The following is a 26265-nucleotide window of genomic DNA, read 5'->3' on the forward strand; positions in this document are numbered from 1 at the left end:
CTTACAAATTTATTAGTATCAATAAATAATTCAAACCCATTGGGTGCTGTATTTGGGGCAAAAGACAATCCTTTTGATAATAATTTAATTTCTTCCCCACTTAATTTCTGACTGGACAGATTAAATACTTCTAATTCTACCGGGAGTTCTGTTTTCTTATTTTTCTTCCTCTTTCCTCCTCTCTTGCCTCTTTTATATCCTCTTTTTCCTTTTTTACACTGGTCACTGGACTGGATTCTAGTTCCTTGTTTATCAACTCTCTCTTGTCCCTCCAAATTTGGTCCCTGGGAAAAAAAATGTGTGTTTTGTTTTCTAAAGGCTGGGGAGGCGAGTTTTTCGTATCTATTCTGAAGCAAAATTTGATTGATATTGATCAAAATTGTATCTTTCTATTATTCATGAGTGCGCTCTTCGTTTGATCTCTAATATATATGTATATGTATATATATATATCTATAAATAAAATATTCCTCATCCCTATTAGCCTCAAACTATATGTTGCACCCCTCATATGTCAGTTGCATTATATGGCAAGTATACGCTTTTCAGGGTACGTAGTTGGGGTGAGAGGCAAAGCTGTGGGATTTGATTCCCCAGACATCTCAAAACTGTGGCTTCTTCCCAGCATGGGACATATTTGAAGAAATATATGTGAAAGTACACCTTATGGAGGCCACCCCAGGGGGATCTGCCACTGAAGCCTGAGATGTGTACAGTTTTGAGCATGGTATAGACTCCCCAGGAGAAGATATACATTCTGCATTACAGTACAAAATCCCCCAAATATGGTACAGTGGGTTACACACACAGGAAAATGTCATAACAATTCCCCCCCCCCCCCCCCCCGGAATACCTTCAGAGAGTCACAGAGTACAAGGAGCCAGCCACACCACACCCTTATAGGCTTTTATTATGATAAAAAATAAGAATTTACTTACCGATAATTCTATTTCTAGTAGTCCGTAGTGGATGCTGGGAACTCCGTAAGGACCATGGGGAATAGCGGCTCCGCAGGAGACTGGGCACAAAAGTAAAAGCTTTAGGACTACCTGTGTGCACTGGCTCCTCCCCCTATGACCCTCCTCCAAGCCTCAGTTAGGATACTGTGCCCGGACGAGCGTACACAATAAGGAAGGATTTTGAATCCCGGGTAAGACTCATACCAGCCACACCAATCACACCGTACAACCTGTGATCTGAACCCAGTTAACAGCATGATAACAGAGGAGCCTCTGTAAAGATGGCTCACAACAATAATAACCCGATTTTTGTAACAATAACTATGTACAAGTATTGCAGACAATCCGCACTTGGGATGGGCGCCCAGCATCCACTACGGACTACGAGAAATAGAATTATCGGTAAGTAAATTCTTATTTTCTCTGACGTCCTAGTGGATGCTGGGAACTCCGTAAGGACCATTGGGATTATACCAAAGCTCCCAAACGGGCGGGAGAGTGCGGATGACTCTGCAGCACCGAATGAGAGAACTCAAGGTCCTCCTCAGCCAGGGTATCAAATTTGTAGAATTTAGCAAACGTGTTTGCCCCTGACCAAGTAGCTGCTCGGCAAAGTTGTAAAGCCGAGACCCCTCGGGCAGCCGCCCAAGATGAGCCCACCTTCCTTGTGGAATGGGCTTTTACAGATTTTGGCTGTGGCAGGCCTGCCACAGAATGTGCAAGCTGAATTGTACTACAAATCCAACGAGCAATAGTCTGCTTAGAAACAGGAGCACCCAGCTTGTTGGGTGCATACAGGATAAACAGCGAGTCAGATTTCCTGACTCCAGCCGTCCTGGAAACATATATTTTCAGGGCCCTGACTACGTCCAGCAACTTGGAGTCCTCCAAGTCCCTAGTAGCCGCAGGTACCACAATAGGCTGGTTCAAGTGAAACGCTGAAACCACCTTAGGGAGAAATTGAGGACGAGTCCTCAATTCTGCCCTGTCCGTATGAAAAATTAGGTAAGGGCTTTTATAGGATAAAGCCGCCAATTCTGAGACACGCCTGGCTGAAGCCAGGGCTAACAGCATTACCACTTTCCAAGTGAGATATTTTAAGTCCACAGTGGAGAGTGGTTCAAACCAATGTGATTTTAGGAACCCCAAAACTACATTGAGATTCCAAGGTGCCACTGGAGGCACAAAAGGAGGCTGTATATGCAGTACCCCCTTGACAAACGTCTGAACTTCAGGAACTGAAGCCAGTTCTTTCTGGAAGAAAATCGACAGGGCCGAAATTTGAACCTTAATGGACCCTAATTTTAGGCACATAGACAGTCCTGTTTGCAGGAAATGCAGGAAACGACCCAGTTGAAATTCCTCTGTAGGGGCCTTCCTGGCCTCGCACCACGCAACATATTTACGCCAAATATGGTGATAATGCTGTACGGTTACATCCTTCCTGGCTTTGATCAGGGTAGGGATGACTTCATCCGGAATGCCTTTTTCCTTCAGGATCCGGCGTTCAACCGCCATGCCGTCAAACGCAGCCGCGGTAAGTCTTGGAACAGACAGGGTCCCTGCTGGAGCAGGTCCTTTCTTAGAGGTAGAGGCCACGGGTCCTCTGTGAGCATCTCTTGAAGTTCCGGGTACCAAGTCCTTCTTGGCCAATCCGGAGCCACGAGTATAGTCCTTACTCCTCTCCTTCTTATGATCCTCAGTACCTTGGGTATGAGAGGCAGAGGAGGGAACACATACACTGACTGGTACACCCACGGTGTTACCAGAGCGTCCACAGCTATTGCCTGAGGGTCCCTTGACCTGGCGCAATACCTGTCTAGTTTTTTGTTGAGGCGGGACGCCATCATGTCCACCTTTGTTTTTTCCCAACGGTTCACAATCATGTGGAAGACTTCTGGGTGAAGTCCCCACTCCCCCGGGTGGAGGTCGTGTCTGCTGAGGAAGTCTGCTTCCCAGTTGTCCACTCCCGGAATGAACACTGCTGTGCTATCACATGATTTTCCGCCCAGCGAAGAATCCTTGCAACTTCTGTCATTGCCCTCCTGCTTCTTGTGCCGCCCTGTCTGTTTACGTGGGCGACTGCCGTGATGTTGTCTGACTGGATCAGCACCGGCTGACCTTGAAGCAGAAGTCTTGCTAGGCTTAGAGCATTGTAGATGGCCCTTAGCTCCAGGATATTTATGTGAAGTAATGTCTCCAGGCTTGACCACAAGCCCTGGAAATTTCTTCCCTGTGTGACTGCTCCCCAGCCTCTCAGGCTGGCATCCGTGGTCACCAGGACCCAGTCCTGAATGCCGAATCTGCGGCCCTCTAGAAGATGAGCACTCTGCAACCACCACAGGAGAGACACCCTTGTCCTTGGTGACAAGATTATCCGCTGATGCATCTGAAGATGCGACCCGGACCATTTGTCTAGCAGATCCCACTGGAAGGTTCTTGCGTGGAATCTGCCGAATGGGATTGCTTCGTAAGAAGCCACCATCTTTCCCAGGACCCTTGTGCATTGATGCACTGAGACTTGGCCTGGTTTTAGGAGATTTCTGACTAGTTCGGATAACTCCCTGGCTTTCTCCTCCGGGAGAAACACCTTTTTCTGGACTGTGTCCAGGATCATCCCTAGGAATAGAAGTCGTGTCGTCGGGATCAGCTGTGATTTTGGAATATTGAGAATCCAACCGTGCTGGCGCAGCACTATCTGAGATAGTGCTACCCCGACTTCCAACTGTTCCCTGGATCTTGCCCTTATCAGGAGATCGTCCAAGTAAGGGATAACTAAAACTCCCTTCCTTCGAAGGAGTATCATCATTTCGGCCATTACCTTGGTAAAGACCCGGGGTGCCGTGGACAATCCAAACGGCAGCGTCTGAAACTGATAGTGACAGTTCTGTACCACAAACCTGAGGTACCCTTGGTGAGAAGGGTAAATTGGGACATGTAGGTAAGCATCTTTGATGTCCAGAGACACCATATAGTCCCCGTCTTCCAGGTTTGCAATCAGTGCTCTGAGTGACTCCATCTTGAATTTGAACCTTTGTATGTAAGTGTTCAAGGATTTTAGGTTTAAAATTGGTCTCACCGAGCCGTCCGGCTTCGGTACCACAAATAGTGTGGAATAGTACCCCTTTCCCTGTTGTAGGAGGGGTACCTTGATTATCACCTGCTGGGAATACAGCTTGTGAATGGCTTCCAATACTGCCTCCCTGTCTGAGGGAGACGTCGGTAAAGCAGACTTTAGAAAACGGCGAGGGGGAGACGTCTCGAATTCCAATTTGTACCCCTGAGATACCACTTGAAGGATCCAGGGGTCCACTTGCGAGTGGGCCCACTGCGCACTGAACTTCTTGAGACGGGCCCCCACCGTGCCTGAGTCTGCTTGTAAAGCCCCAGCGTCATGCTGAGGATTTTGCGGAGGCGGGAGAGGGCTTTTGTTCCTGGGAACTGGCTGTTTGTTGCAGCCTTTTTCCTCTCCCTCTGCCACGGGGCAGAAATGAGGCGCCTTTTGCCCGCTTGCCCTTATGGGGCCGAAAGGACTGCGCCTGATAATACGGCGTCTTCTTAGGTTGAGAAGCTACCTGGGGTAAAAATGTGGATTTTCCAGCAGTTGCCGTGGCTACCAGGTCTGACAGACCTACCCCAAATAACTCCTCCCCCTTATAAGGCAATACTTCCATGTGCCTTTTAGAATCCGCATCACCTGACCACTGCCGCGTCCATAAACCTCTTCTTGCAGAAATGGACAGCGCGCTAACTCTTGATGCCAGTCGGCAAATATCCCCCTGTGCATCACACATATATAGAAATGCATCCTTCAAATGCTCTATAGTCAGTAATATACTGTCCCTATCTAGGGTATCAATATTTTCAGTCAGGGAATCCGACCACGCCAGGCCCGCACTGCACATCCAGGCTGAGGCGATTGCTGGTCGCAGTATAACACCCGTGTGAGAGTATATACATTTTAGGATATTCTCCAGCTTTCTATCGGCAGGTTCCTTTAGGGCGGCCGTATCAGGAGAGGGTAGTGCTACCTGTTTTGACAAACGTGTGAGCGCTTTATCCACCCTAGGGGGTGTTTCCCCTAGCTGGCGGGAAAGGGTACGATGCCAATAACCTTTTAGGAATTATCAGTTTTATATCGGGGGAAACCCACGCCTCATCACACACTTCATTTAATTCCTCGGATACAGGAAAAACTACAGGCAGTTTTTTCTCACCAAACATAATACCCTTTTTAGTGGTACTTGTATTATCAGAGATATGCAATACATTTTTCATTGCTTCAATCATGTAACGTGTGGCCCTAGTGGAAGTCACGTTTGTCTCCTCATCATCGACACTGAAGTCAGTATCCGTGTCTGTGTCTGCCATTTGTCTGTCTTAAAGAGCTGACACTGTCACGCAATTCCTTCCATAAGCTCATCCACTCAGGTGTCGACTCCCTAGGGGGTGACAACTGTATAATAGGCAATTGCTCCGCCTCCATATCATTTTCCTCCTCAAACATGTCGACACAATCGTACCGACACACCGCACACACACAGGGAATGCTCTGATAGAGGACAGGACCCCACTAGCCCTTTGGGGAGACAGAGGGAGAGTATGCCAGCACACACCAGAGCGCTATATATAGACAGGAATACCACTATAAAATGTGCTTTTCCCTTTATAGCTGCTGTTAGTATTAAAACTGCGCCAAATTAGTGCCCCCCCCCCTCTCTTTTTTACCCTTTTCTGTAGTGCAGGACTGCAGGGGAGAGTCAGGGAGACGTCCTTCCAGCGGAGCTGTGATGGAAAATGGCGCCCGTGTGCTGAGGAGATAGGCTCCGCCCCCTTCTCGGCGGCCTTTTCTCGCGCTTTTTTGGTGAGTTCTGACAGGGGTTAAAATACATCCATATAGCCCTGGGGGTTATATGTGGTGTATTTATGCCAGCCAAGGTGTTTTACATTGCTGCTCAGGGCGCCCCCCCCTAGCGCCCTGCACCCTCAGTGACCGGAGTGTGAAGTGTGCCTGAGTAACAATGGCGCACAGCTGCAGTGCTGTGCGCTACCTTGTTGAAGACTGATGTCTTCTGCCGCCGATTTTTCCGGACCTCTTCTTGTTTCTGGCTCTGTAAGGGGGCCGGCGGCGCGGCTCTGGGACCGAGCTCCGAGGCTGGGCCTGTGTTCGTCGGTCCCTCTGGAGCTAATGGTGTCCAGTAGCCTAAGAAGCCCAATCCACTCTGCACGCAGGTGAGTTCGCTTCTTCTCCCCTTAGTCCCTCGATGCAGTGAGCCTGTTGCCAGCAGGTCTCACTGAAAATAAAAAACCTAAAACTAAACTTTCACTAAGAAGCTCAGGAGAGCCCCTAGTGTGCACCCTTCTCGGCCGGGCACAAAAATCTAACTGAGGCTTGGAGGAGGGTCATAGGGGGAGGAGCCAGTGCACACCAGGTAGTCCTAAAGCTTTTACTTTTGTGCCCAGTCTCCTGCGGAGCCGCTATTCCCCATGGTCCTTACGGAGTTCCCAGCATCCACTAGGACGTCAGAGAAAAAACTCTGACTAGCTGAACCTTAACAGGATAGCTAGTATCGAATTACACTCCCCCCTTATCTATAACACAGTGAGCCAGATGTATTAACGTGGAGAAGGCATAAGGAAGTGATAAACCAGTGATATGTGCTAGGTGATAACGCACCAGCCAATCAGCTCCCATATGTAAATTAACAGTGAGGAGCTGTTTGGCTGGTGTGTTTATCACCTTGCACATATCACTGGTTTATCACTTCCTTATGCCTTCTCCAGGTTAATACATCTGCCCCACTGTTTCTTATGTGGAGGGCAGCGCTCCCTGCCAGCGTCTCTGTTGATGAACTGCAGGGAGAAAGTGATGCTGGTGAGTGCTGGATCCGCTCTGAGGAGAAGTCCCGCCCCCTGTAATGGCGCGTCTTCCAGCACTTATTGTATTATACTTGCCTGAGGTATTTCTTCGCTAACAGCGGGATTAGCCCCTGTTAGCAGTGTTGACCAGTGTAGGGTGATTGCGCTGGCCCAGGACGCCCGTCACAGCACCGTACACAGTGTGCCGCTGAGCCTTCCAGAGTGCAGCCTGTCAGAGCTGCGCTCCCACCCTTGTGCCGCCATTCCCACCGGTGACCCGCTCTCCGGGCCTATGCAGGCGCCAACACATGTGCGACAGTCCCGCTTGGCCGCTATGTGTGGCCAGAGCCTAAGCAATAAAAATCACTCCCTCTGTGATGCCTGCACTCTGTACTCACCTCTCTCATGAGTCTCATCCTGTGCAGCTGCAACAGAGAGATATTTTTTTTTACAAACTTTATTGACAACTGGCCAGGTTACACACAATGCCCCATGTGGTAGTACCGCTTATACACAATGCCGCCTGTAGCAGTCACATCGCCCCCTGTAGTAGTGACACTTACACCCGTGACGCCCCCTTTACCAGTGAGGCTTAAAAGTAACTCCACCTGTATCAGTGACACTTACACGTAACGTCCCCTGTACCGGTGACGCTTACACGTAACGCCCCCTATACCAGTGACGCTTACAAACGCAATGCCCCCAGTAGCAGTGACGCTTACACACGTTGCGCCCCCTGTACCAGTGATGCTTAGACACATAACTCCCCCTGTACCAGTGACGCTTACACACGTAACGCTCCCTGTACCAGTGATGCTTACACGTAACACCCCCTGTACCAGTGCCGCTTACACACGTAACGCTCCCTGGTACCAGTGATGCTTACACGTAACACCCCCTGTACCAGTGACTCTTACACTATATGCCCCCTGTACCAGTGATGTTTACACACGTAACACCCCCTGTACCAGTGACGCTTACACACATAACACCCCCTGTACCGGTGACACTTACACACGTAATGCCCCCTGTACCAGTGATGTTTACACACATAACGCCCCCTGTACCAGTGACGCTTACACACATAATGCCTCCTGTACCAGTGTAGCTTACACACATAACGCCTCCTGTACCAGTGACGCTTACACACGTTACACACGTAACGCCTCCTGTACCAGTGATGCTTACGTGTAACGCCCCCTCTACCAGTGACGCTTACACATGCAATGCCCCCCTGTAGCAGTGACGCTTACATGTAATGCCCCCTGTACCTGTGATGCTTACAAACGTAACGCCCCCTGTACCAGTGACGCTTACACACGTTACACACGTAACGCCTCCTGTACCAGTGATGCTTACGTGTAACGCCCCCTCTACCAGTGACGCTTACACATGCAATGCCCCCCTGTAGCAGTGACGCTTACATGTAATGCCCCCTGTACCTGTGATGCTTACACACATAACGCCCCCTGTACCAGTGACGCTTACACACATAATGCCTCCTGTACCAGTGTAGCTTACACACATAACGCCTCCTGTACCAGTGACGCTTACACACGTTACACACGTAACGCCTCCTGTACCAGTGATGCTTACGCGTAACGCCCCCTCTACCAGTGACGCTTACACATGCAATGCCCCCCTGTAGCAGTGACGCTTACATGTAATGCCCCCTGTACCTGTGATGCTTACAAACGCAATGCCTCCCTGTAGCAGAGACGCTTACATGTAACGCCCCTTGTACCAGTGAAGCTTACACACATTATGCCACAGTCATACACACACACACACACACACACACACACACACACACATACACACACACATACACGCATACTGTACATACATTACACACATACGCAGTCACACATACATATACAGTACACAGATACTGTATACACATACACACTTCCACTCACTCACTCTCCTTCCATCCACTTACCTAAATTAGGCTGGCTGTAGCATGTTATCCTCCAGTGTTGCAGGCTGCAGCCTTGTCCCGTGTAGCGCCGCCGCTTTTTCCTGCATATATCCGCCCCTTTTAGGTCCTCACACAGCTCTTCACAGAGGAGGGGAGAGGAGTCTTCATACTGCCGGTGCCGCTGCCTGTAATAGAGTGTGCAGATGAAACAGCAGCTCAGCACAGGGATGCAGAGCAGGGAGAGCGCTTCTCCAGCCTGGCGCCTCCCTGCACTGCATCCCTTTGCTGAGTAGCTAGCGCCAGGCCTGCAACTGGCCAATGTCACAGAGCTCAATTCCTGCATCTGCAGCAAGTAGAAGCAGTTATCGGCAGCTAGAGGTCACAAAGACGGCGCTGGAAAAGACACCCAATGGTAAGTTACCTCTCACCTTAGAAACAACTGGGACACTTTGTGCTGCCTTACAGTAGATGACTTATTACAAATATGGAAAAAGCCAATATCCAAAATACTTCTGGATAAAAGCATTTCTCATACGTCCTAGAGGATGCTGGGGACTCCGTAAGGACCATGGGGTATAGACGGGATCCGCAGGAGACATGGGCACACTATAAGACTTTGAATGGATGTGAACTGGCTCCTCCCTCTATGCCCCTCCTCCAGACCTCAGTTAGACTTTGTGCCCAGGAGAGACTGGACACACACTAGGGGAGCTCTACTGAGTTTCTCTGGAAAGACTTTATGCTAGCTTTTTCATTTTCAGTGAGACCTGCTGGCTACAGGCTCTCTGCTTCGTGGGACTGAGGGGAGAGAAGTCAGACCTACTTTTGCTGAGTTAAGGGCTCTGCTTCTTAGGCTACTGGACACCATTAGCTCCAGAGGGTTCGATCACTTGGTGCTCCTAGCTGCTTGTTCCCGAAGCCGCACCCCCCTCACAGACGACAGAAGCCGGGTGAGTATTGGAAGAAAAAGAAGACTTCAGTGACAGCAGAAGACTTCAGGTCAGAGGTACAGCGCAGCGGTCGCGCTGCGCGCCATTGCTCCCACACACCAACGGTTCTACAAGGGTGCAGGGCGCAGGGGGGGCGCCCTGGGCAGCAATATACCTCTTTCCTGGAACTGGCAAAAGATATATACAGTGCATAGGCACTGTATAGGGACCCCCGCCAGTATAAATATGAATATTAAAGGAGGGGCTGAAGCGCGCCGAGAGGGGGCGGGGCTTAGCCCTCACAAACTGTTACAGCGCCATTTTCTCCTCAGGTCCCCGCCAAAAAGCACAGTTAGGCAGCTAACAGTGGAAAACGAAGGGGGGGGGGGGGGGGGGGCAAGGTGGTTTTAGTGCAAAAAGAGAAAATATAGCACTATACACTATAATGGGCATGTTAGTTAATGAGTTGTACTGGTATTCTGTGTTGTTTTCCCTGTCACATATACCCATGATAGCTTATAGTACTCATGTGTCGACATGTGTGTGTGCTCTGCCACGAGCTGGCTATGGGAATCCCTCTGTCCGCATTGCCGACTCCTGGTGGTACTTGGGTCTGTACATCAAGTGTCAGCAGGTCGGTAGTTGTATGCTTTTTCAAAAGTAAACACTGTATGGGTGACACAGTAGTATGTGGGTGACCTGTCGGCACCATCTGTTATTACTGGGGGTAAATTAACATGAAGTCAATAACCTATACCTGTAGGTTCCATGGGCCTGTAGCTATGGCACAGTAGTGCTTTTATTTGTGGGGGACTGATATTAAATGTATGTGTATATACTTCCCTCGGACCCCTCGGGTCGTAAGAATGTTATTTTTACCTAATTACCACTCCCTGTTGTCGGAAAAATTCTATATTTTATGTCGACCATACGGTTTCCTGGTCAGATCCACAACTTGGGCATTCAGTACATGGTCGTACACATTCAGCACACATTAATGTCACTAGGGACCCTGGGGTTCTGGACAAAATGCTTATATGTATGATACATATATATATATATATATATATATATTGATACAGAGGATATGTGTGTATATGTGTATTTAAATATGTATATTCATATTGCAAGTTTTAATGAATGCTGAAGTAAAAGTATTCCTTCTCATGTGCTGGTCGCTCTGTTGATAAAGCTCTTTGTCAGCCGTGACGAGTTGGTCTCAGATCCTCACGAGAAGTCCGAGTGTTTATTATTTTCCCGCCGCGGATAGAATACTGTGAAAGTCAACTCCTGGTCGGCACGGGGCCCTGTCACAAAGGATCGTATACAGGAAGCTAAGTGATATTTTATTTCTACACTTTGAAGTTATTTGCATTACATCATACTTACCGACTTCTGGGCTGCTCTCTCCCGGAGAGAGCAGCCCGTCGGCTCAGCAGGGGGGGCTGGCAGTCAGGTGACGCGCAAGGGGGGCGGGCCAGAGGCAGAACGGGGGTGGGCCGGAGGCGGAACGGGGGTAGGTCGGGGGCGGAACGGGGCGTGGCTTCTGGATCGCATCATTTAAGCCCCGCCCCGCAGTGTAATGCCGCGATTACCGGCATTATACAGCAGGGGGCGTGGTTACGATGACGCGATTCAACAAGAATCGCTTCATCGCCTGCCCGGACCGCCCACTTTACTCGTTAAGTGGGCGGCGGGCAGGGGGTGACCCTCGTAAATCGGGAGACTTGCCTGCTCTTCCGGGGGGCCGGGAGGGTCACCCGTTTTTCGGGAGCCTCCCGGCCATTCCGGGAGGGTAGGCAAGTATGCATTACATGCACATGGGGGGAGTGTTTATATTCGGAAAGGCATCGGATAGAATTACCCTAAAGAGAGAGGGGATGTTTTTTATGTTGATTCTTCTCTATAACATTGCGGCAGGCTGCCGTGCGACTGCAGGAGGTGTGGCCGGGGGAATGCTGAGGCTGACTCAGAGAGATACTGGAGTTTCTTCCTGGTACAGTGTACCGCTGTTTGGGGATGCCTCAGTTCAGTCAATCTTGGTGAATACTACTGGTAAATCTAACTTTGTGCGTTAGATTCCTTCACAACAGTTGGTGACGCATTCTGTTGTGGGATGCAGTCATTTTAACCGGTTCAATACCGATCTTTTTTCCCTTTCGGTGCACATAGTGGAAGATGAAAAGGTAAGAGTTCTGCAGCCTTGTTAGGTTCGCAGAAGCGGATGTCATTTTCTGTTTCTACCACACCCACCGCATGTCGCTGGGTCTATCTGGCTGGAGCCCACTCCGGTGGGAACTCGTCTACTACTTTCCAGTCAGTCCGGGAATGAACTTGGACCTGTGAGTTAATTATAGAATCCAAAGGGGGACATTCTGGCGTTTACAGATGTTTCCCCTCACTGATTTTTCAAATAGATCTTGCCGTTTCCCCTCTGGAAGGGGAGGTAGTACGCAACGCCATACCAGAGTTGCGTCAGGTTCAGGGCATTGTCCTGCTGTCCCTGTTAAAAAAAAGAAAGAAAAAAAGAAAAGAAAAACAAAGCTTTCTCCTTACGAAGTTGAACTACAGGATGGAATATCTCAGACCAGGGAGCTCCAGCACGTAAAGGTAGAAAGGGGTTTAAATGCGTTTTTCTCCGCATTCAGCTTACCTGGGTTGATATCCAGGATTGTCTTTGCCATTTCACCGGAGTGATGGCAGTAGGATGGTATTCTTTCAATAGTAAGAGCCATTGTTATTCTGTACTGGGACACTCTCCTGATTAAGGCGAGGTCAAGACACAAGTGGTGCAAATCGTTGTTTTCTCTCTGACTATTCTTCACCACAGGGGAAGGCTGTTGTTCCCAACGACGCAGACGTCGGAGGTGGGTATCAGAGTAGATACGGAACGGTTGAAATTCTGTGTGTTCCTGTGGAAAGAGGTCTGAGGATCCGGAGTCGGATCAGATTTGCAGTGACTATCTATTAATATGTTCCATTGATTAAGAAGATGGGTGCGGCCTAAGAGGCCTTTTCGGTGAGCAGGTCAAATGCCAGAGTGGTTTTCACGGGGCCAGTTGGAAATGTGGTCCGGGTCACACCTGCACATGCGCCGGTATATAATCCTAATGGCCAGGATATCGCTGCTGTGGTGTCTGCTCAAGTCATACCTCCTAGAGGGACGAAGGTTCGGAATCCAGGATGAGATCCTGGTGTCCATGCATGCAGATCTCCGAGACTGGGGAGCAGTCTTTGCAAGGGAAGTATTTCCAGAGGAAAAGGTCAAGCTGGGAAGCTTGTCTGCAATAGGCTTTCTTGAATTAAGAGCTATTTTCAATGAACATATGCTTCGTGATCTGCCCGTGTTAATTCTGTCGGACGACTTGACAGCAGTGGTGTAAGTAAGCCGCTAGGGCGGAACAAGGAACAAAGCGGCAATGGCAGAAGCCGAAAAAGTTTTCCGCTGGGTGGAAAGATTGGTAAACGCTATATTAGCAGTCTTTGTTCCAGATGTGAACGACGGAGAAATAGATTCCTCTGCAGACGCGATCTCCATCCAGGAGAAATACAGTCGTCATCGAGAAGTTTCACTGAAGTGACAAGTCTTTGAGGAGTGCCTCAAGTGGACATGTTGGCGTCTCTCCTCAACGAGAGATCTCAGGGACAGAGGCGTCACTCACCTCTGTGACACCCGGTGCGGCAGCGAGGATAAAAGAGGCGGGGCTTCGCGGGAATGGGCGGGGCTTAAATAGAGGGGCGGGGCTTCGCGGGCGGAACCCGTTTTTAAACCATTGCAGGTACGCAAAGGGGGCGGGGCTTTGCGGAGGGGCGGGGCTTCGCGGCCCGACACCCGTTTTTTTTTTCCACTGGGGGGTGTGGGAGGTGAGGGCTGACTCTCGGGAGGTGCTGTCCCTGCAGTGCTGGCTCCTACAAAGTGACAGGAGCAGAGTGCTGCACATAATATAACAGTGCAGCACTCGGCTTCTGTCACTCTGCAGGAGCCGGCATTTTGGTGTCACCCCTCGGCGGGTGACACCCGGGAGCGGGCCGCACCCCCCGCACCCCCCTTGTGACGCCACTGCTCAGGGATATTGTTCCGGGTCAGGGGACACTCAAGCTATAGCAGTGGACGTCCTCGGGACACCTTGGGTGTTTTCAGTCGGTCTATGTGTCCCCTCCATTTTCACTCTTCGGAAGGTGATAAACGTAAGAAGAACAAAGGTTCAGGCGATCCTCATTGTTCCGGTCTAACCAAGGTGGGCTTGGTTTCCAGTTCTTCAAGATCTACTCATAAGAAGATCCATGGCCTCTTCCTCTACGTGAGGAACTGTTACAGCAAGATCCGGGCGTGTATCAAGACTTACCGCGGTTGCATTTGACGGCGTGGCAGTTGAACGCCATATCCTAGCCAGAAAGGGTATTCCCAGTGAAGTCATTTCCACACTTCTTCAGGCTAGAAAAGAAGTAACGGCAAAGCCTTACCACCGTGTTTGGAGAAAATATGTGTCTTGGTGTGAATCCAAGAAGGCTACTACGGAAGACTTTCAGCTGGGTCGTTCTTCTCCATTCTTTGCAAGCAGGTGTGGGTGCAGGCCTAAAGTTAGGCTCCATTTAAGTGTGGTTTTGGGTTTTGGCCTTATAAATTTTCTTTCAAGAAAGAATTGGTAACCTTTCTGGAAGTTCGGACCTTCGTGAAAGGAATACTGCACATCCAACCTCCATTTGTGCCCCCGTTGGCACCGTGGGACCTTGACGTGGTGTTGCGTTTTCTTGTGTCACACTGTTTGGAACCTTTGTGAAAGGTTGTGTTAAAATTTCTCTCTTGGAAAGTGGTCATGCTATTGGCTTTGGCGTCCGCAAGGCGGGGGTCGGAAGTAGCGGCCTTGTCTCACAAGAGCCCTGTTTGATCTTCCATGTGGATAGAGAGGAATTGAGAACTCGGATAATAGTTCTGCCAAAAGTGGTTTCTGGGTTTCGCAGAAATCAGCCTATTTTGATGCCGGTGGTTACTTAGGCATTAGCTGATTCAAAGTCTTTCGATGTAGTCAGGGCTTTGAATATTTATGTCGCCAATTTGGCTCAGATTGGGGAAACAGAGGCTCTGTTTGTCCGGTATGCTCCCAGCATGATTGGGGCGCCTGCGTCTATGCAGTCTGTCACACGCTGGATCTCTGATACGATTCGGCGTGCTCGTTCTACGGCTGGATTGCCGTTACCGAAGTCAGTGGAGACCCATTCTACTAGGAAGATGGGCTCTTCTTGGGCGGATGCCTGAGGAGTCTCGGCGGTTCAACTTTGCCGAGCGGCTACTTGGTCGGGTTCAAACACTTTTGATATGCTCTACAAGTTTGATACCCTGGCTGATGGGGACTTTTTGTTTGCTCAATCGGTGCTGCAGAGTCGTCCGCACTCTCCCGCCCGGTCTGGAGCTTTGGTATAAACCCCATGGTCCTTACGGAGTCCCCAGCATCCTCTAGGACGTATGAGAAAATAGGATTTTAATACCTACCGGTAAATCCTTTTCTCTTAGTCTGTAGATGATGCTGGACGCCCGTCCCAGTGCGTACTGTGTCTGCAGTTATTGGTTATGGTTACACTCTTGTGGTGTTTCTTTTCTGTCAGGCTGTTGCTGACGTTGTTCATGCCATGGCATGCAGTGTCTTATTATTGGTTTTGTTGACACACGGGTTGTGTTACATATTCTCTCAGCATGTGGCTGTGTATTGTTCATGCCGTTGGCTGGTATTCTATTGAATGCCATGTTCTGCGGTATGTTCGTGGTGTGAGCTGGTACGACACTCACCGTGTTTAAACAATAAATTCTTTCCTCGAAATGTCCGTCTCTCTGGGCACAGTTTTCTAACTGAGGTCTGGAGGAGGGGCATAGAGAGAGGAGCCAGTTCACACCCATTCAAAGGGGTAAATTTACTAAGCTCCCGATTTTGACCGAGATGCCGTTTTTTCATCAAAGTGTCATCTCGGTAATTTACTAAGCACTAATCACGGCAGTGATGAGGGCATTCGTAATTTTTTGCAAGTTCAGGTAAAAAATTACGAATGAATACACCATCGGTCAAAACGCGGCTGTTTAAGTATGAATCTCGGTCATTTACTAAGAAGTGCAAAGCAAAAAAAGAACAAACACTGCCGTGAAAAATTACAACTCGTAAAAAAGTGCTAAAAAAAAACAGACCTGCTTTTTTTATTCGTGATTGGATAGGCATGGACGGATCCATGAGATCCGTGCATGTATATCAGTGGGAAGGGGTGGGAAAGTGATTATTTTTTCAAAAAAAATTGCGTGGGGTCCCCCCTCCTAAGCATAACCAGCCTCGGGCTCTTTGAGCCGATCCTGGTTGCAGAAATATGGGGAAAAAAATGACAGGGGTTCCCCCATATTTAAGCAACCAGCATCGGGCTCTGCGCCTGGTCCTGGTCCCAAAAATACGGGGGACAAAAAGAGTAGGGGTCCCCCGTATTTTTAAAACCAGCACCGGGCTCCACTAGCTGGACAGATAATGCCACAGCCGGGGGTCACTTTTATATAGTGCCCTGCGGCCGTGGCATCAAAAATCCAACTAGTCACCCCTGGCCGGGGTACCCTGGGGGAGTGGGGACCCCGTCAATCAAGGGGTCCCCCCCCCCAGCCACCCAAGGGCCAGGGGTGAAGCCCGAGGCTGTCCCCCCCCATCCAATGGGCTGCGGATGGGGAGGCTGATAGCCTTTGTTGTAAAAGAAAAGATATTGTTTTTAGTAGCAGTACTACAAGGCCCAGCAAGCCTCCCCCGCATGCTGGTACTTGGAGAACCACAAGTACCAGCATGCGACGGAAAAACGGGCCCGCTGGTACCTGTAGTACTACTACTAAAAAAATACCCAAAAAAAGACAAGACACACACACCGTGAAAGTATAATTTTATTACATACATACACACATACATACATACTTACCTTAAGTTCCCACGCAGGTCGGTCCTCTTCTCCAGTAGAATCCAAGGGGTACCTGTTGAAGAAATTATACTCACGAGATCCAGGGGTCCAGGCTCCTCGGGAAATCCAGGGGTAATCCACGTACTTGACAAAAAAAACAAAACGGTGTCCCGACCACGAACTGAAAGGGGACCCATGTTTGCACATGGGTCACCTTTCCACGAATGCCAGAAAGCCACTTTGACTTCTGTCTAAGTGGGTTTCTTCAGCCAATCAGGGAGTGCCACGTTGTAGCACTCTCCTGATCAGCTGTGTGCTCCTGCCCTCACTGACAGGCGGCACACGGCAGTGTTACAATGTAGCGCCTATGCGCTACATTGTAACCAATGATGGGAACTTTCTGCCCTGCGGTTGACCTAAAGTGACGTCACCGCTGAGCTGAAAGTTCCCATCATTGGTTACAATGGAGCGCATAGGCGCTACATTGTAACACTGCCGTGTGCTGCCTGTCAGTGAGGACAGGACCACACAGCTGATCAGGAGAGTGCTACAACGTGGCACTCCCTGATTGGCTGAAGAAACCCACTTAGACAGAAGTCAAAGTGGCTTTCTGGCATTCGTGGAAAGGTGACCCATGTGCAAACATGGGTCCCCTTTCAGTTCGTGGTCGGGACACCGTTTTGTTTTTTTTGTCAAGTACGTGGATTACCCCTGGATTTCCCGAGGAGCCTGGACCCCTGGATCTCGTGAGTATAATTTCTTCAACAGGTACCCCTTGGATTCTACTGGAGAAGAGGACCGACCTGCGTGGGAACTTAAGGTAAGTATGTATGTATGTGTGTATGTATGTAATAAAATTATACTTTCACGGTGTGTGAGTCTTGTCTTTTTTTGGGTATTTTTTTAGTAGTAGTACTACAGGTACCAGCGGGCCCGTTTTTCCGTCGCATGCTGGTACTTGTGGTTCTCCAAGTACCAGCATGCGGGGGAGGCTTTCTGGGCCTTGTAGTACTGCTACTAAAAACAATATCTTTTCTTTTACAACAAAGGCTATCAGCCTCCCCATCCGCAGCCCATTGGATGGGGGGGGGACAGCCTCGGGCTTCACCCCTGGCCCTTGGGTGGCTGGGGGGGGGACCCCTTGATTGAAGGGGTCCCCACTCCCCCAGGGTACCCCGGCCAGGGGTGACTAGTTGGATTTTTGATGCCACGGCCGCAGGGCACTATATAAAAGTGACCCCCGGCTGTGGCATTATCTGTCCAGCTAGTGGAGCCCGGTGCTGGTTTTAAAAATACGGGGGACCCCTACTCTTTTTGTCCCCCGTATTTTTGGGACCAGGACCAGGCGCAGAGCCCGATGCTGGTTGCTTAAATATGGGGGAACCCCTGTCATTTTTTCCCCCATATTTCTGCAACCAGGATCGGCTCAAAGAGCCCGAGGCTGGTTATGCTTAGGAGGGGGGACCCCACGCATTTTTTTTTGGGATTTTACATTGTTTAATTAAAAAAAAAAAAAATAAGAACCCCAGCACGGATCACACAGATCCGGCCGAGATTGATTGTAAAAAAAGTCGGCAGTGTTTTGCTAATCACTGCCGTAAAAATAGGTAAAAAACCACGAATGACATCGACATCGGAAGAAAAGAAAAACCCGAATGCGACAGCTTAGTAAATCCATCGTAATCAATTCAAAAAGTTGCAGTTTTACACTGTCGATGTCATTCGTGATTGAACTTTGACCTTTTTTCGGAAATTACGAATCTTAGTAAATTTACCCCAAAGTCTTATAGTGTGCCCATGGTCCTTACGGAGTCCCTAACATCCTCTACGGACTAAGAGAAAAGGATTTACCGGTAGGTATTAAAATCCTATTTTTGGAAATGGGAAACTCAACCTGTTCATGTTTACTACAGACAGCTATCTTATAAACAATAATGGGTCTGATGTACTGTACAGTTGGTCATATACATACAGATGTAGCCCACCTCATCATTGCCGCGATGTGTATGCATGTGCTCACACACTGCAGCAGTGACTACACGCACCCGGGTGGAAATATTAACAGCCGCAATTGCATAATACATTTCCTATGAATCGCGGGTGTGACTGTTCGCACATGCCCGCATGGTGCTCACTAGTCCTGGATGCAACCAGAGTGGCTGCATCTGTACATTTCAGACTTACGCTTGTGTCTGTATGCAGATCCAACACCATCTTGTCATCTTACCCTTACTACACTTGGGACTACTGTAGGGTGGGAAGGGTCAGGCAAGTATAGGTCAAGTACAGTAAGTGCACGTTCTCATACAGGCAATCAAATTAGATCTGGACACAGATGCATACCGATGTAGCCAGCCTCATCTTTGCCGCGTTGTGCCAGCTGTGTCTGTAAATGGTCGTACGTCATGTGCATGCCAATATCAATGGATGGAGCGATCGCCAGGTGCAAATAGTCGCAGCCCAGCATGCCACTGCGTATGCATCGTGGCAAAGCTGAGCATGGCTACATGTGTATATGCCGGTCAGGGACACTGTCTATCTTGGGTGCTCCGAACCTGGTGAAACAAGATTAGAACCCACAGCGATGGTACCCAAGAAAAATATTTGATATAGGAATATTACAAACATGCATCAATATATATGAGCTTTAATGAGTGCATCAGGAGAGCAGAACTTGTGTGGCCAGTACCAGTAGTGTGACCTGGAGGAAGCAGTTTGGATGCAATCAGGAGAGCCACAGTATTTTTAGGTAGCTGGGGCAAGATATATATCATTTAATTTTGGTGCCCCTAAATTTTGCCTCCTTACCTCATGACAGAGTCAGATATTACTATAGATATCTCTGCCTATCTATCTATCTATCTATCTATCTATCTTTCTATCTATCTATCTATCTATCTATGGGGGAAATTTACTAAGCTCCCGATTTTGACCGATTTTGCATTTTTTCTTCAAAGTGTCATCTCGGGAATTTACTAAGCACAAATCTCGGCAGTGATGAGGGCATTCGGATTTTTTTGGAAGTCCAAGAAACATTTTATGAATGAATACACCATCGGTCAAATACGCCTGTTATTTATAGAACTCGGTCATTTACTAAAATTTGTATTTCACAAACACTGTCGGCAATAGCCAAACACTGCCGTGAATAAATATAAATCGTAAAAAAAAGCAGTTTTAAAATAGACCTGCTTTTTTTTTACTGTGTTCTGATAGGCATGCACGGATCCGTGAGATCCGTGCATGTTTATCAGTGGGAAGGGGTGGGAAAGTGTTAATTTTGTTTAAAAAAAATGCGTGGGGTCCCCCCTCCTAAGCAAAACCAGCCTCGGGCTCTTTGAGCCGGTCCTGGTTCACAAAATATGTGGAAAAAAATGACCGGGTTCCCCCATATTTCATAAACCAGCACCGGGCTCTGCGCCTGGTCCTGGTTCCAAAAATACGGGGGTCATAAAGCGTAGGGGTCCCCTGTATTTTTTAAACCAGCACCGGGCTCCACTAGCCAGGTACATAATGCCACAGCCAGGGGACACATTTATATTCCCTGCGGCCCTGGCATTACATACCCAACTAGAGTAGTCACCCCTGGCCGGGGTACCCTGGAGGAGTGGGAACCCCTTAAATCAAGGCCCCCCCCCCTCCAGCCACCCAAGAGCCAGGGGTGAAGCCCGAGGCTGTCCCCCCCATCCAAGGGCAGCGGATGGGGGGCTGATAGCCTTTTGTCAAAAATGTGAATATTGTTTTTAGTAGCAGTACTACAAGTCCCAGCAAGCCTCCCCCGCAAGCTGGTACTTGGAGAACCACAAGTAAGGGGTTCCCACTCCTCCAGGGTACCCCGGCCAGGGGTGACTAGTTGGGTATGTAATGCCAGGGCCGCAGGGACCAATATAAAAGTGTCCCCCAGCTGTGGCTTTATGTACCTGGCTAGTGGAGCCCGCTGCTGGTTTAAAAAATACGGGGGACCCCTACGCTTTTTGTCCCCCGTATTTTTTGAACCAAGACCAGGCGCAGAGCCCGGTGCTGGTTGATGAAATATGGGGGAACCCCAGTCTTTTTTTTCCCCATATTTTGTCAACCAGGACCGGCTCAAAGAGCCCGAGGCTGGTTTTGCTTAGGAGGGGGGGCCCCACGCATTTTTTTTTTAGACTTTAAACTATTTTTTTTTTTTTTAAAGATGCACAATGAAACCCTGCACGGATCTCACAGATCCGGCCGAGTTTCATTGTTGTAATGTCGGCAGTGTTTTACTATTCACTCCCGTAAAACACTGCAAAAAAAAACGAATGACATCAACATCGGAAAACACGAAAATGTAAAATACGGCAGCATAGTAAATGAGGCGTAAAAAATTCAAAAAGTTGCACAATTACACATTCGATGTCATTCGTGATGAATCTCCCTCCAAATCGGCACAAATACGAATTTTAGTAAATATACTCCTATCTGTCTATCTGTCTATCATCTTTTTATTACAAACAGCATAGAGGACACTATCGGGAATGCAGATAATAGGCCCTCATTCCGAGTTGATTGATCGCTAACTACTTTTTGCAGCCGTGCAAATGCATAATCGCCGCCCATGGGGGAGTGTGTTTTCGCTTTGCAAGTGTGCGATCGCATTTGCAGCCGAGCGGTACGAAAAAGTTTTTTGCAGTTTCAGAGTAGGTCTGAACTTACCCAGCCCTTGCGATCTATTCAGCCTGTCCGGTCCCGGAATTGACGTCAGGCACCCGCCCTGCAAACGCCTGGACACGCCTGCGTTTTCCCTACCACTCCCAGAAAATGGTCAGTTGACACCCACAAATGCCCTCTTCCTGTCAATCTCCTTGCGATAGGTTGTGCAACTGAATTTGTCGCTAGAAGCATTGCAAAGCAATGATGCTGATTGTACCCGTATGATGCACGTGCACATTGCGATGCATACGCATGCGCTGTAGTAACCTGATCGCTGCGCTGCGAAAAACGGCAGTGAGCGATCAACTCGGAATGAGGGTCAATAGTGCATTAGAATATAAATACAACAATAAAGGGTCCATTTATTATTTACTGAGTTTTAGTCATGATAAATAGAATTTGTTATTGATGGTATTTGGGCAATAAGAAATTAATTTCTGCCCAGATGCATTAAAAATCACATCTAGGGACAGGCGCTCCGATAAGAGCCTGACTCTGCAATGTCTAAAAGAAAGCGATTGCATCCGTGATTGCTTTACTTAATGTAAATTATGGACTTGTGCACCCCGTAGTCTACAATGGCTAACATCATCGCTAATGCAATCTGAAATAGGGAAAGCACAAATATCTGCTGTGGAACTCCTGTAATACTTTCAGGGAATATGTACTATTTAAGGGTACTAACATTTTTAGGGGATTTCCCAAAAACTGTGTATAATAAATATGCCCCTAAAACATAACTGTAGCATGTGAGTGACTAATCTTTATGTAGAAGATGAAGAGATAGATCCACTCATAGCTCCCAGCTGAGGCTGTGTATGGCGGGTAATGAGACTTTACAAGTTACATTTTCTTCTTTATCTGGTGGAACATGAGAAAGGGGGTGCTGCGAGGGAAGGGGGGGGTGCTGCGGGGATGTGTAGAGAAATATGAAAGGGGAGCTGAGGGGGAAGAGGGAAGGAACATATGAAGTGGGAGGTGAGACGGGCGCAGTGCTGGTCTCAGAGAAGGGCCCAGCCCAAAGTAACTGGCCGTACACTGGGGGTAATTCAGGCCTGATCACTCGCTAGCATTTTTTGCAGCGCTGCGATCAGGTCAGAACTGTGCATGCGTATGCACCGCAATGCGCAGGTGCTTTGCACGGGTACAAAGCGGATTGTTGCTGTGCGATGGATTTTATGAAGAATCCATTCGCACAGCCGATCGCAAGGAAGAAGGCGTTTGTGGGTGGCAACTGACCGTTTTCAGGTAGTGGTTGGAAAAACGCAGGAGTGTCCAAGCGTTTGCAGGGCAGGTGTCTGATTCAATTCCGTTTGCAGGGCAGGGCTGACGTCAATTCCGGCCCCGGACAGGCTGAAGTGATCGCAGTGGCTGAGTAAGTTCTGGGCAACTCAGAAACTGCTCAAAGTTTTTTTGTACCGCTCGGCTGCACATGCGATCGCACACTGGCACAGCTAAAATACACTCCCCGGTGGGCGGAGACTATGCGAAAGCTGGACTGCAAAAAACCCACTAACAAGCGATCAGGTCTGAATTAGGCCCATTGTTGGGACTGGAGCTGGGTGCAGGGGGGAGGAGGGCCCTGGAGGTTGGTGGAGAAAGGAGGAGGTGGAGCAGTCAGAAAGGGAATTATTTACCTCCATCCTGACACGCACTCCGCCCTACAACCAAATACATTGTACAGTGCCTCTCAAATTTTTTTTTTTAGATATCCCCTTGCGCCCCCCCGTCCATTCCAGCACCTATGGATGTAATTTAGCACTGCCTAAATTATCTCGTGCTGAGTATATCCATATCATGCAGTATGTGGGTATTTCATTGGAATTTACACTAGATTGCTCAGTGTGTGAAGAGAGACCTTTCCTATGTGACAGGAGCTCCTAATTAATTGAGGTATTGACTAACAACGTTACTATGAACTGACATAACTTCTAACCACTAACTGTGTCAGCTAATAACCGTTGCTAGCTGCTCCATTCTTTTACATCACATAAACTGCAAGGTCTATTGTCCACCTGGGACTTATGATATGTGCCTTGACTCACACAATCTACTGTATAAGTCAGGGATGGGGAACCTTCGGCCCTCCAGCTGTTGTTGAGCTATGCATCCAGAGGCGGATTGGGCATTGGGTTCACAGGGAAGATTCCCGGTGGGCCGACGCACCCGTGGGGCCTGTTTTGTTTGAGGACGTGGTCCTTTTTATAGACATAATGAATAAGATGCAAAATAATTTGCATATATGAAAATTACTTTGCCACTTAGCCTGTGATTGCAAATGATCTAGTGTATGCTCTGTCTGCCTGCTTGGCTGACATATAAGATTGAGTGAATAGTGATTGGGATACGGTTGGTGTAATAAGCAAGAAAATATATATTTCTAAAGAATGATATCGTTTCCTAAATTCTGAAGGTGTATCATATAATGTGCTTATAATATTTAATTTTATTTCTTTTTTTAACTTCCCCCTTGGTGCTGGACATGCCCACTATCTGGAAAGTCTTGGGGGGAGGGTACTGCTGCCATGGCCCATGGCTAGACCTTACACCTCTGGTGCTGCCCATGTGGGGCCACTAGTACAAATTTTTCCAGGGCCGCTTTTTGTTCCCAATCCGCCCCTGTATGCATCCCAGCATTCCCTGCAACCGTTTTAGTATGGCCAAATAGCAAAACTGTAGCAAGGCATGCTGGTATGTGTAGGTCAACAACAGCTGGAGGGCCAAAGGTTCCCCACCCCTGGTATAAGTACATGGTGCAACATTGGCTTGAGATTTGCAATATATAACAACTGAAATGGATAGATTGTTTGTTACTATTTCAGTTGAAAACTTATTTTTAATCTTCCTATATTCATTTGGGTGGCATAAAACGTTAAATTAACACATTTTTATTAGTAATTACCAACTCTTTGATTTTAATGAAAATGCAAATGATTCTGTTTTCATTTTCAGTACTATAAGGCATAAGTGTGTTTTCCTCAAGCATCCTTGGTTGGACTTCTTTTGTAGGTGGGGGTTTTGGTATTTGTCTGGTTGGATAGAAAACACAAACATAACATATACATTTTTTTTCCATTCTCTTAGAGCTCCACAGAGGTCCTATGAGCAGATGGGGTCACACTACACTGAGGTTACTATATCACATAGTGGTACAGTATATGTAAAATTACCCAGGTGCATTCATATCCCCCTTATGACACTTTCCTGCCATAACCAAGCTTTCTCTCTTGTTACTATCAGTTCATGCTATCTCCCAAAATACTCTCACTCAGCTGAATGCCGCTGGAGGAAATTACACACCTTTGCTGACTTCCCTCAATTAAAATTCGTTCTCTCCCTCTTCACTACTTACCTAAATAATACTACTTTAAGTTTCCCATCTCCTCCCAGTGCTCCATGTTGAAAATAGAGAGTGCTACTCAGGGCCGGTGCAAGGTTTCTCGGCACCCTAGGCAAAATTTCTGCTCCCCCCCCCTGTTGCTTGGACAGTGGAGTGATCACGTTATCTAGAGGCTGTGTTAACAGTATGATGATCCTCCTGAAGCAGCAAAATAACAGAAAAAAGAACCCTTACGACAAATATTATATTAAATACACACAAGTTAAAATGCATCCAGCCCCAAATCCATATATAGTATAATACCACAGTCTGTTGTTTTATACAGTATTATAGATAGGCACCAGGGTTGTAAGTAGAACTTTGTGGGCCCCTGTAGCAGAATCTTGAAAGGGCGGCAGGGAAGGAATAGGGAGACGCAGGATGATAGGGTGATGCGGGGCTGCAGGGAGGGGATAGGGAGACGCGGGGCTGCAGGGAGGGGATAGGGAGACGCCGGGTGGCAGGGAGGGGATAGGGAGACGTGGGGCTGCAAGGAAGGGATAGGGAGACGTAGGATGATAGGGAGACGCGGGGCTGCAGGGAGGGGATAGGGAGACGTGGGATGGCAGGGTTGGGATAGGGAGACGTGGGATGGCAGGGTTGGGATAGGGAGACGTGGGATGGCAGGGTTGGGATAGGGAAACGTGGGATGGCAGGGTTGGGATAGGGAGATGTGGGATGGCAGGGAGGGGATAGAGAGATGTGTGGTGGCAGGGAGGGGATGGGGAGACGTGGGATGGCAGGGTTGGGATAGGGAGACGTGGGATGGCAGGGAGGGGATAGGGAGATGCGTGGTGGCAGGGAGGGGATAGGGAGATGCGTGGTGGCAGCGGGGTGGCAGGGAGGGGATAGGGAGATGCGTGGTGGCAGGGAGGGGATAGGGAGATGCGTGGTGGCAGGGAGGGGAAAGGAAGATGCGTGGTGGCAGGGAGGGGATAAGGAGACGCGGGGTGGCAGGGAGGGGATAGAGAGAAGCAGATATTGATATTCTTGTACAACTTATTGTGCTGTGCCTGCAGTATTTTTCCTGGGTCATGTGTGCCTGACAAAAGTCCCCTCACTGCCAGTAAAGAAGCTGAGGAAGGAGAAAAGGGGGGAGTGTAGTGGGTGGACATAGTGAGCAACATATTAGAGACACTGATACTGTATGATTCTCTATGGCAGTGTGCTGAGCTTGATCCTAGTCCTGAGGAAACTCTAACTAGATGAGCCCTAGTGGATGTGTCCAGCGGCAGTGATGGTGACAACTCATGCACATCACTGGGGGGTGCAGGAGCAGAGTTCTAACCTGGTGCCACAGCGGTGCATTCTCGCCTTTCGGATGCAGAAGACACCCCTCTGCCATTCTATCCTCATCTTGGGGCTTCCGGCGGTAGTAATGATGATAATGTTAGGGGGAGGGATCGTTGATGGAAGCCAGAGGGGAGAACTTGAAGTGCTGTGCAGTCTAGGGCGGAGGCGGGGATAAAAGGGCTGCAGTCCTTACTAATGATGCTCCTCCGCATAATGCCGACAGCCCTGTCCCTGCTCTTCCTCTCTAACAGAAATAGACGGAGCTGGGGGTATGAGAGAGCAGGTCAGGAGACGGGCGCCACACAGGGTGAGTCACTCACTTGTAAACAAGCGCACGGC

General features: G+C 48.7%; 1 long non-coding RNA gene across 1 annotated transcript; it reads right to left on the minus strand.

The window, feature by feature from the left end:
• Positions 1-26265, minus strand: LOC134928882 (uncharacterized). The gene is made up of 3 exons (XR_010178097.1): positions 25922-26265; positions 8761-8924; positions 1-284 (listed from the first exon to the last, which is right to left on the minus strand). It is a non-coding gene; the product is annotated as an uncharacterized LOC134928882 (long non-coding RNA).

Source organism: Pseudophryne corroboree, chromosome 5, assembly GCF_028390025.1.
Source record: "Pseudophryne corroboree isolate aPseCor3 chromosome 5, aPseCor3.hap2, whole genome shotgun sequence".
In the NCBI taxonomy this organism is placed as follows: domain Eukaryota; kingdom Metazoa; phylum Chordata; class Amphibia; order Anura; family Myobatrachidae; genus Pseudophryne; species Pseudophryne corroboree.